Genomic DNA, 11,825 nt, shown 5'->3' on the forward strand with positions numbered 1-11,825 from the left:
GTATTAGGAGGTAGGTCTTTAGGAGGCGATTAGGTCATGAAGATGAGTTCCTCATTAGTAGGTTTATTTAGTGCCTTATAAAAGAGGCTCCAGAGAGATCCCCACCCTCTTCCACCACATGAAGACACAGTGAGGTGCCAGTTAAATGTACAGTCATGTAATTCAATGTATATTAAGTATAGTTGACCCTTGATCAACACGAATTTGAAGTGTGCAAGTTCAATTATACATGGGATGTTTTATAAGTACAGTATAGTACTGTAAATGTATTTTCTATTCCATATGTTTTATTAATAACATTCTATTTTCTCTAGCTTACTTTTCTGTAAGAATACAGTATATAATACATATAACGTGCAAAATATGTGTTAATTGACTATTTATGTTATTGGTAGGGCTTCTCGTCAACCATAGGTTATTTGTAGTTAAGTTTTTGGGCAGTCAAAAGTTATACTCACATTTTCTACTCTATGTTGGGGGAGGGCGTCAGTGTCCCTAATCCCTGTGCTGTTCAATGGCCAACTGAAATTCAATTCTTGCAATAACTGTATGAGATAAGTCTATTATCCCTTTTTTACAAAGAAGGAAACTGAAGCAAAATAAGGGTAAGTGCTTTTCTCAGTGTCCATAACTATTAGGCTGGTAGTAAAACCCAGGCATTCTGGTTCTAGATTTCATGCTCTTAACCATTATGTTTTCTTTGTATTGATATAATAATACTAATTATCATTATAATTTTATAGCATATAAAATATATACTTATATTTTATATAAGTATAGTCCATTCAAAACTACCCAGAAAATGTTTCAGCATCATTGATATGGATGAATGGACAGAAAAGTCAAAGAACGTACTTTCAGGCAGGATGGATTTCTATCTAAAATAGTGAGTTTCTTTTTAAGAAAGTACATACAAATAAGTCTAATAATGACTGAAATCATACCTGAAGTTAAGGCTCCATTTTATTTCTCTCACCCTGGTCCTCTAAAATCTCTGATAATTATGTAAATACCTGGCTTTTTTGGTATATTTATAAGAAAAGCTTCGTTGGTCATGTCTTCAATGAACAATTCTGCTCTAAGCTTTGGTAATATCCTCCGCCATATTTGCAGGAAATTAGCACATGACACAAATAAAACCCATACCCATGGGGGGCAGTTAACATGCCACCATTTCATCTTCTTAACCTGATTGTTTTTAGTCACAAACAGGATTCAGGATGAGACACTAGAGCAGATCTGGTACATCTATCATTGCTTCTGGAAAAATCTTCAAAGTGCATGCATTTATAGTAGGACCAAAACTGTGCCTCCATAGGGTTAATAAGGTTGAAACTAGCACAAAGTTTAAAGGTTGTTTTTCAGAGAACTGCGGCCCCCAGATCAGCTATTGTGCTTGTCAAACCCCACTAATAAATCCACTAGCTGCCTCTGCAGAAGCCTGGATTCAAGGTCAGCTGATATGGCCCCAGTCTGTGAACTATCAGGGCCCTGCATTCCTTTGACCCTATCCAGTTTATACCAGCTCTTAGAGCATGTCCATAGCCCTTTCTCCTTGTCCTAAGATAACTTCTTCACATCAGGGACTGAATTTTGCTTTGTTCTGATATTAAGTCTCCACTCCAAAGTGAACATGGGATATATGTTACATATATATTTACTCAATAAGCATGCCCCATCTGTCCTCATGAATAGTAGTGTTTTCCTGCCCTTTTCATCAATATTTATGTAATTCCAACCGCTATGATTATTTAAAAACAACACAACCTATTCTCTCCCACTTCAGGGAGGCAGATTTGAGGCTTGTACTCCCATATTCTTGTTTGGCTACCTTTCCAAAAAACTCTTTGTTTGCTACAAACCTGTCTGTGATTGGCTTTGTTATGCATCAGGCAGATGGACTTGGGTTCAGTTACCAGACAATTTTTAACACCTTCAATACTACGTATGTTGTTTATTAAAACTTGAGGTGGCCGAGACCTGATGCTATGGATGCCAGAGTTTGAGTAAATCCAGAAAGTGTAACATTTCTGAATCTTCATCCTTCTTTTGTAGGTATTCAACATAACATGTTTTCCTCGATAAAAAATAGCCTTGATCTCCTCAATATTTTTCTAATAGATATCCTATTTTGTTGTTGCTGTTTCCAGATAACTGTGAGGTCCCTGAAGCAGTTTTCTGTATGATTCCTACATATAAGCAAGGCTACATTTGGTACATGACATAAGGTGCTGGGAATGTAGACATGGTCTATTTAAGGATGTTTTAAACCATGGAATAATCAAGCAAACAAAACCCCTTGATAAAATAACAGCAGGAATTGAGAGGGGCCTTTAGAATTCATGGTAAAAGTTAGGTAAATCTCTCTTTCTCTAAATCAGGCATGGACAAGGTTGTTGTCTAGCTCTCTTGGCATGGTATAGGTGATGTTCTCATTAAAATCAAAGGATTTTCTCACAATATAGCTGTTTGGGGTTGAATTTTGTTCCCCCCAAAGTTGTTGAAGTCCTACCCCCATGCCTGTGAAAGTGCCATTATTTGTAGATGATCAAGTTAAGATGAAGTTGTTACGGTGGACCCTAATCCAATAAGACTTATAAAAGGGAAATTTGGGCACAAAGATAGACATGCAGAGAGATGGAAGGTGACATGGAGAAGAAGGAAGAAGATTGCCATTTATCCAATGGAGCCCCAAAGAGTGCCAGCAAACCCCCAGATACTGGGAAAGAGGGATGGGGTAGATTCTCCTTGGCAGCCCTCAGAAAGAACTGAGTCTGTTGACATCCTTAACTGCAGACTTCTAGCTTCCAGAATTATGAGACAATGAATCTGTCTTGTTTGAGCCGCCTAGTTGTACTTCATTATGGCAGCCCCAGGAAACTAACACAGAAGACTCATACACCCTATAACTTCAGGCCCTAGGTGGCTACAGCTATCAGAGGATAAGTTCTGGCAGCAGCAATAGGACACAGACTATTTAGAAAACAAAGGGGCTATTTACCACAGGAAAAAAACATGATTTTCTTAACCTTATATTCATGCAAGTCATGGCTCTGCCCCCAATTTCAGGAGGGAGAACAATTTTCCATGGTTATCATTTAATGAACACATAACTTCATTTAATACTTGCCGTGTATCCCACACTCATTTAAGAAATATGTAAAAAGAGAGAATAAAGTCCTATCTTTAAGGAGTTTATAATTAGTTGGGGATAGGCAAGACACTAACCAAATTAAAAATAAATAAAATGTGATGTCTAATAGATTTCTAAATTAAACAGTGTAAGGGTCTGTAAATTCAATGTTAATATAAAAATGTCATAGGAAGACTGTCTTTTTAAATTATGTATTTAATATGTGCAAGCATAATATGTGATACTTCAAAAGAGACATAAACTTTTAAAATCAGCTTTGTTTTGAAGGTTTTAGTTACTTGATCTCCCCACTCTCAATCTCCACCAATCTGGCTATGATTGTGATTTGGTGTCCACATAATCTAAATATCTACATACGGTATCTAGAGAGGTGTCCAGACTCTGGACTTAAACCAGCTAATAAGAAGGCTTAATTGAAAACAAATAAAACTATGATGTAGAATGTGAATTATGTGTGGTTTTCTTCTTTCCAGTTAACTTATTCTAGTATATATTATTATATACTAATTACCACAAAATACATATTAAAGCACAAATACTACCTTCACTATAAGTTCCTTAATGGCAGAGGATGTGTCTTACTCCAGTTTAGGATCTAGAGCTTTCAGGGGCGCCCAGGTGGCTCAATCAGTTGGGCGTTCGACTTCCGCTCAGGTCATGATCTCATGGTTCATGGGTTCAAGCCCTACATTAGGCTCTGTGCTGATAGGTCAGAGCCTGGAGCCTGCTTTGGATTCTGGGTCTCCCTCTCTCTCTCTACCCGTCCCCCACTCATGTGCGCACTCTCTCTCTTTCTCTCTCTCTCTCAAAAATAGGTAAACATTAAAAAAAATAGTAACTAGAACTTTCAAAAACATTGGTTCAATAAACAAACAAAAGAATAAATGGGTGTCTGATAATACCTCTTCACAAAGAAACATATTTATACTCCTAACAACTTGTTCTGGTATAATATACCTTACCTTCCTCTTGTGTTGATTAATTTCTATTGATTCTCTGGTGTATGGCCAACACTGCCCTTGTCTTAGACCATTAAGAATTGGGTTATTGATTCCCTGCATCAGGATTCTTGTAACTATTTGCAGAACATTCTAAGTCTCTGCCAGTGTGCCTGTTCAAAGTTCACTTTACGTGCCGAACTAATTAATTATATTGTGAGAGAAACTCTGTTACTTAAAGTATGTTCTACATCAAAGTTTGTTTCTTTTTTGGTTTTGGGATTTTTTGGTAACTGCAAGTTAATTCCCATCAGAAGGTCAAGAAATTAACCCAGTGGGTTGAAACCAGCTATTTTGGAAAGGATAGTAAGGAGGGCAGAAAGAACAGAAAGTAAAGGAAGGGAAGGAAAAAGTGTATCTACGGTATGGATAAGTATTACCTTATAGAACTTGTGTTTCTTACTTAGTAGGACCATAGTAAAAAATAAAAAAATAAAAAGTCTTTTTTGAAAGCCACTGTCTACTACCAATCTCCATCAATAACTTTTGGCTATCGAATAACTTTTAATATTTGCATGACCCCATAATTTAGATTCTTTGAATTCATTGAGCATATGTCTAGCTTTTCTTGAATCCTGCTCACTTTGTAGAAATGGCACTTAAATGTCTATCTTTTTTGGCAAGAATGATTTCCAGAATATGGCTACTTTTAGAATGATCTCCTGAGTTACCCAGGTCACCCACGTCGATAAGCTCAGGTTATTTGCTATATAATTTTTAATAGATGAGCAACGCTAGCTCGGAATAAGTATATTGTGTTAGATCACCTCTCCCCTTGAGCATGGCCTAGCCAGCCTCCACTTGCTGTCATCTGGGCTCAGAAGTCTGAGCACTTGCAGCATCCTATGAACTGCGAAGTGCCTACTGATCAGATAATACATTCAGCATTATGTGCCAAAACTCTACAAACTAAATGTTCTCAAGTTTAGGATGTCCCTGCTAGAAACAAACAAAGGATTCTTCTGAGCTCCCAATAGGAAAGTGGTCCCAAGTCAGTTGGATGTGATCAGTTTATGTAATAAGATGCCTTAAAGATGTGACTCTTAAAGTTCCCAATGGGAAGCTCAGGACTGGGGCCAAATGATTGGTGACATGTCAAGGACTCTGGCTCACAAATCTGTTTCTGCAAAAGACAAAGACATTTATTTTTGTTTGCTAGGTTGGGGTGGGGGCGGGGGGACCTTGGATCCTGGCATTGAAGACAATCCTCCCCGCTAACCTAGATCTGTAGAATGATGTGCTCCTTAAATAATTTGAAAATAAAAATAATACTCTCAACCAGTTTTCCTAATACAAAGATGGTATTAAATAAAACAAAAAGATTTAAATAAAAGATCAATGTGACCTCTCTGTGTGGTGAATAGAGACTCAGCATCCCTCTACCCCCATGCCTATTCAGAACTCACTGCGCTTTACTGCTATCTTTTCCATTCATCAATTCAAAATAAATGTTCAAAGCACATATGTGTGCATAGTGTTAAGGGCTCTAATCTGATCTCAAGGGTCTTACTCTCCAGTATGGGACACAGATATTAAATTAGTTAACCACTATATATACATATACATATAATTATATTTTATATATATGTATGTATATAAAATACAAATAGATACCAAGAAAGAGAGGAACAAACCATGGTACTACAAAAAAAATGTAATAGCAAGGGAGATGAGTTACTGTGAATTAAGTCAAGATAGATTATGTTTAACCCAAGACTAAATGATAAGAAGAAGCCATCTATATAAAGGCGGAGGGAGCCTTCCAGTCAGGTTAGGGGTTGCTTTCAGGCAAGGAAGAGTTTGGCTGGATAGACACTAAAGAAGACACTGCACAAACAGTTGGGACAGAGAGAGCAGTGGGGAGGGTGGGGAGAGGAAACTGGGGGTATAAGTAGGAGGTGGTGAGAAAGTTGGATTTTATTCTAGGTGCAATGAGAAACCATTAAAGGGTTTTTAGCAGAAAAAGAACCTGTTAAGATGGAAATTTAGTATGTATTGGATATAGAGACAAATGACCAAGAAGGCCCACAGGGATTCCACTTGGGGGCAGTTTCAATCTTCAGATGAAAGATGATGTGATTGGGACCAGGGCTGTGGTTGAGGAAATGGGCAGATGACGGAAAGTAGACTGACTAAACTCTGTGATGGATTATATTTAGAAGAAGAAAGTGGTAGAGGGATCAAGAATGACTCCAAAGATTGTGATTTCCATGTGTCTGTGGATAATTTTTGGTGTTTATTCAGATAGGAAAGCCTAGGGGAATAACTGGCTGTGGGGAGAAGATTAAGAGTTTTCTTTGGGAGTGGCTACTTGAGATGCCCAAGAAACTTCCAATGGACCTGAAAAGTCAAATTTGGACAGCAGGAAGAAACTCTAGAAGCACCTCTGCTATGATCATTCTGGTGTTTCTGCTGCCTCATATAGTGGCCTGGAGTCCCACCTTCCCCCAAATAGGGACATGTGGTCAGCTAAAGGATACTTGATATTTTCTTTAGTCAAATTGCATGCACTCTCTTGCATTTAATTTGGCAACTCCAAGATGAATTCTGCCAGTCAAATTTTTATCCAGATAATGAACTGTATTTATTGCTTCCACATCTGCTTCCTTCCTTCTTGTAAGTCGTAAAGTTACCACAAGGTAGAACAATAGGTCATATCTAAACTGGGAAGCAGCTGGTATTGGTTGCCCCAATAGTGAGAACTCTGAGATGGGAAAATGATACTTTTAAAAAAGTCAGAGAGGACTAATATTTAAGGTAAGAGTGCATCTCTTTTTCAAGAGATGCTTTTCAAGAGATATCAGTCAGTCAACATTAAGAAGAAAGCAGGAATTATGAGCTGTGTGATTGATACAAGGTCAAGGCAATCAAGAACGGAGCTGCCTGGCACACTTCAGAACTCCCCAGTGAGCCAGACTATGTTAACATCTAGGAACATCTGTTCTCTCTCTCCAAAGCACAGTGTGTCTTTTTTACAGTGGGACAATAAAGCATTTGGATATCTTGGTGGCTTCAAACTTGCATTTGACTTATTGCCAAGTACAAACATTCAATGCATACTGTACTTAACTCTTGCCATGACCCTATGTTTGTCATTCCCATTTTATGCTAAATACATTGAGGCTCAGGTTGAGAGGTGTGTCAGAAGTTACAGATCTAATGAAGAGCAGAGGTAGAATTTAATCCAGCTTGATCTGATTTTTATACCAGTGTTACTAAAGAGAATGTGCCTCAAATAAGTGAGCTGAGTAGAAAACTGAAGAATAAGATCATTAATCAATGACTTTACTATGGTTTACCATTTTAGTAGCCACTTATATAACTTTGTTTTAATAATAATTTCTACCTTACACTCACTAAAAATATGCCACAAATATTATTTTAAAATCCACAAAGGTTACATACATAAAAAATTATGTCCAATGCTCGAAATGCAAAGTCAAGGGTATATATACATGGAATATGTACTTTAATTAGGTGATAGCAGGGGCACCTGGGTGGCTCAGTTGGTTAAGCATCCGACTCTTGATTTTGGCTCAGGTCATGATCTCACAGTTTGTGAGATTGAGCCCCACGTTGGGCTCTGTGCTGACAGGATTCTCTCTCTCCCCCTCTCTCTGCCCCTCCCTTGCTCACTGTCTTTCTCAAAATAAATAAACATTTTCTTTAATTAAGTGATGGCAGTGCCTTTGACATCTACAGTGAAGAATAAAATGTATACACTACTCATGTTTTTAGGACTGTAGGAAATTTAACACTTTTTTTTTCCAATAAATAAAAATTTCATGAAGATAGAACTGAAGAAATTTCAAGATTATACCTCCAGGCAGTTTATGTATCTGTCCAATTGTTCTATTTACCATTTCTAAAGCTCACAATATACTCAAATGCATTTGCTTTTACTGAAGCTATTTCTTCTCCCTATAAGGCCCATGGTCTTCTTTTACTTTATAACTCCAGGTACCAAAATCCCACCCATCCACAGCGACTGTTCAAATGCAACTTCTCCCATAAGCATTTCTAGTAATAACAGAAATAGAAGAATATTTCCATTATTTTCTTACCTTCCCATAACACTTTGTATTGTATGTGTCTTGACTGTTCTCTCTAATTCTAAAGCCTCTTCTTTGAGCAGAAGTAGTATGTTATATATCTTTGTGTTCAACCCCTTTTGTGTAAATTTTAGGCATACTTCACCTCAGAGGGGTCTCAAAGAGTTCAGCATACGAAATTATCTCATAAGAGCTTGAAACATTCTAAATGTTAGAATACACAGCAGGATTTTTCCAGAAATAGTCTCAGATTCTCATTGGAACTAGTATCATTGCTCTCCTGCAGAAGTAATATAGCCTTGAGTCTCCTAAGTCATCCCAATTTAAGTTTAACTTGCTCTGTCATTATTTCTTAGATAAATAACTTTCAGAACAAGGCTCATCAAGGACTCAGAGAATCTCCTTTAGAATTATAGAAAGACCTATGAAGACATAACCAGAATATAAAAGGCGTCCAGTTTCCACTGTTTATCTTTAGAACTATTCCCCTTTCTCTGTCATTCCTATTCCCTTTTTTAAAAAGATCAAAGGCAAAATAAATTGGCAGATTATTTAGTAAAATAGATGTAAGATAGTAAAAAAAAATGGCTATAGAAACAACCACTCCAACTTGATAAAATCATCACTAAGAATTTGACAAAATTCTCTATGTAAATTATAAATAATTAAATAAAATGGACCACATTCTTGGTAGCAAAATGAAATTTAATTCAAGCCTTACTCATGAGATAGAGTCATAGGTAAAGATCCTTGAAGGCTAATATCCTTGGGCAGAAAGAAAGCAGGAGCAGAGTCCTGACCCTAGAGATATGCATATCTAGTGGTAACAGCACACCCAGAATTGGTGAGCACCTCGGGACTTCATGACATTGCCAGTGGAGAGGAAAACTAAGTGGAGAATGGTAATGGGAAGAACTAGAAGCATCTGGGATAACAGTAACCACTAAAATTCAATGAGCACTTACTATGTACCAGACATTGGGTTAAGGGCTTTATTTGCATTGTTTCATTTAATTCCCATGACACTTCACAAAAGAGGTCCTATTTCCATTCCTCTCCTGTAATTAAAGAGAATAAAGTTTAGAAAGTTTATGTGACTCTCCTAAGGTCAGCATCTACCAAGTGGTGGCAACTGAGCTAGGTCCGGTGCACAAGGAAGTTGCCCTGCAATTAAAATCATTACATCTAGTCAGGATCAATTAGGATGGCAAATACCTAAGTTAGCTTCTCCACAAGAACAGTCCTCAAACTGAAAGAGGATGAGGATGGTAACAGGTTCTCAGGGGGTCTGTGTGGTACAAAACCCAGTTTCCTGAGAATGCAAGTACTCAATGGGTTTCTAAGGAGCAAGCTGCGCAGTCCCAGATTCCTCAGTAGGTTCAATTTTGAACAAGGGACTGGAAGATGGAACAAAAGAATTATGCCTCATGCATCATCCCTTTGGCCCACCTACCATTTTAGCTGTAGCTGAGATGACTAATCCTTGTGCTTGCTGCCAAGATCCCACTTCATGTGCTCACTGTGTCTTTCCACTTTGCTATCTTGGAGCTTTTCTTCAAGCCACAGGAGCTCAACCAGTCTGCTCACTCAGGGTAGCCCAGATGTTCAGAGAGTTACTGTCTCCAGGGATAGCCCTCAATTCTGTTGGGACAGAGACTGTCCCAGCCTCCTATTGTAAGGAGCTACCATCCTGAGGCTAATTCCCAAGGTTCCTCAGAAGCCCCAGAGAGCCTGAGCCCCAGTTTCTCATAGCAAGAAGGAGCTCAACAGTACACCCTGAGCTTTCTACCCTGTCCACTTCTTTGTACCTCCCTTCTGCCTCCTAGGATCACTTCTGGTGTAGTAACTGCACAAAAGTTCTTAACAGGATCAGCTTTGGAGAAAACCAAAACTAAGACAGAGGGCCAACTAGAAAACCAAGGGAGAAAATATGCCTTGAACTCTGGGTGGACATGACAGGCAAAGGGAGAAAGGGTTGCAGCATGGTAGGTGCTGCCGTGTAGGTACCAAGCAACCATCACCTCTCCCTTCAACTGTAACATTTGCTGTCTAACTTGTCTATTTTCCCCCCTGACAATTTATTCTCCTCACAGAAGCCTGAGTGACCCTTTAAAATGTAACATGAACTTATTACTCCCTCAAACTCCTCCAAAGCCTTCCAATCCCAAGTGGAATAAAATCCCGAGTCTTTACCATGGCCTACAGGCATGTTATGATCTGGCTCCCAGATGCTTCTAAGCTCACCTTCTACTCTGCTCTCAAATCTTGCAAGCTTGGAGAGATTTTCCCCATTGTCCTTTTTCAAATTAACAATTCTTCCATTCCTGTCATATCCATCCCTCTCCTTCCTTACACTCCACATAGCATTTGTCACCATCTGACTTTATATAATATGCAGCCAATTCTTGCCATTTATGGCAGGTATGCTCTATAACATCACTGTGAATGCTGAATTGGGGAATACTGAGCCACTGCTCCTAAGGGAAATATAGGGTCAGGTTCCTGCAAGCCTCCAGACATATTTTCACCACCTAATCAATATACAACCATGTTTTCTGTGTATTTCTGTTTAAAGACACCTTATTTAATATGTATTGTTGATTCATTTACACTGAACTCACAGCCAACAGCCATATAACTCACACCTGAACAAAGCTTAGCAAATACACATATTTTCTCCATAAGGCACATCATAGCTCCCTTGAGTTTAGGAAAACTAGATAGTACTTCAGCACTACCACTGGGAGCCATTGGAAACAACAAAATCACCCAAGAAACCCCTATACAAAAATGTAAAAAATGCAGCATGAGACAGACCACAAAAGGACATTTGTTTATAGTATGAGAGGAAAATAAGAAGAGTGTGACCTTTGACTTCAGCTGGGTATGTGCACGTAAGCTAACTAAAATTTTTTATCACTCTGCACATGTCTGAGAATGACTGCAAAAGTGCCACAAGTATTGATTTGGGAGCTTACAAATATATTTTAGCAAGCAGGCAAATTCACAAATATAGAACTGTAAATAATGAAGATTGACTATATTTGTTCATGTTGTATTATTTCATCGATCTTTTCTTCTTAATATGTAAGCCCTAAAACAAAGATCTTTTGTATTTATTTTCCTACTTTGCTTCAGCATCTAGACCAGTATTGTCAGGAGAAATGTAATGTGAGCCACAAATGTGAATAATTAATTTTCATAATGTATTAATTTACCACAATGTATCTAAGATATTATTTCAACATCTAATCAATACAAGAATATTAATGTGATATCTTTCATTCTTTTATTTGTTGTTCCACATCTTTTTAGTCCAGCATATATTTTATACTTACAGCATACTTCAATTTTGCCTAGCCACATTTCAAGGGCTCAATAGCTACCTGTTGCCAGGGACCACCATATTAGACAGCTTAGGTCTAGAACATTGACTGGCACATGGTAAGTCTCCAATAAGCACTATTGAGTGAATTCCTTCATCCTTCGCCTTCTGTATCCCAGACACTGTACCAAGAAGTTTACATACGTTAATCACTTAATTCACACAACTGCCCTTTTGTTAAGATGTTTGACGATGAGAGAAACCACATAGCTCTGGAAGCATTTCACGTTTGGCTA

This window comes from Panthera leo, chromosome B1 (assembly GCF_018350215.1).
Source record: "Panthera leo isolate Ple1 chromosome B1, P.leo_Ple1_pat1.1, whole genome shotgun sequence".
Taxonomy (NCBI): Eukaryota; Metazoa; Chordata; class Mammalia; order Carnivora; family Felidae; genus Panthera; species Panthera leo.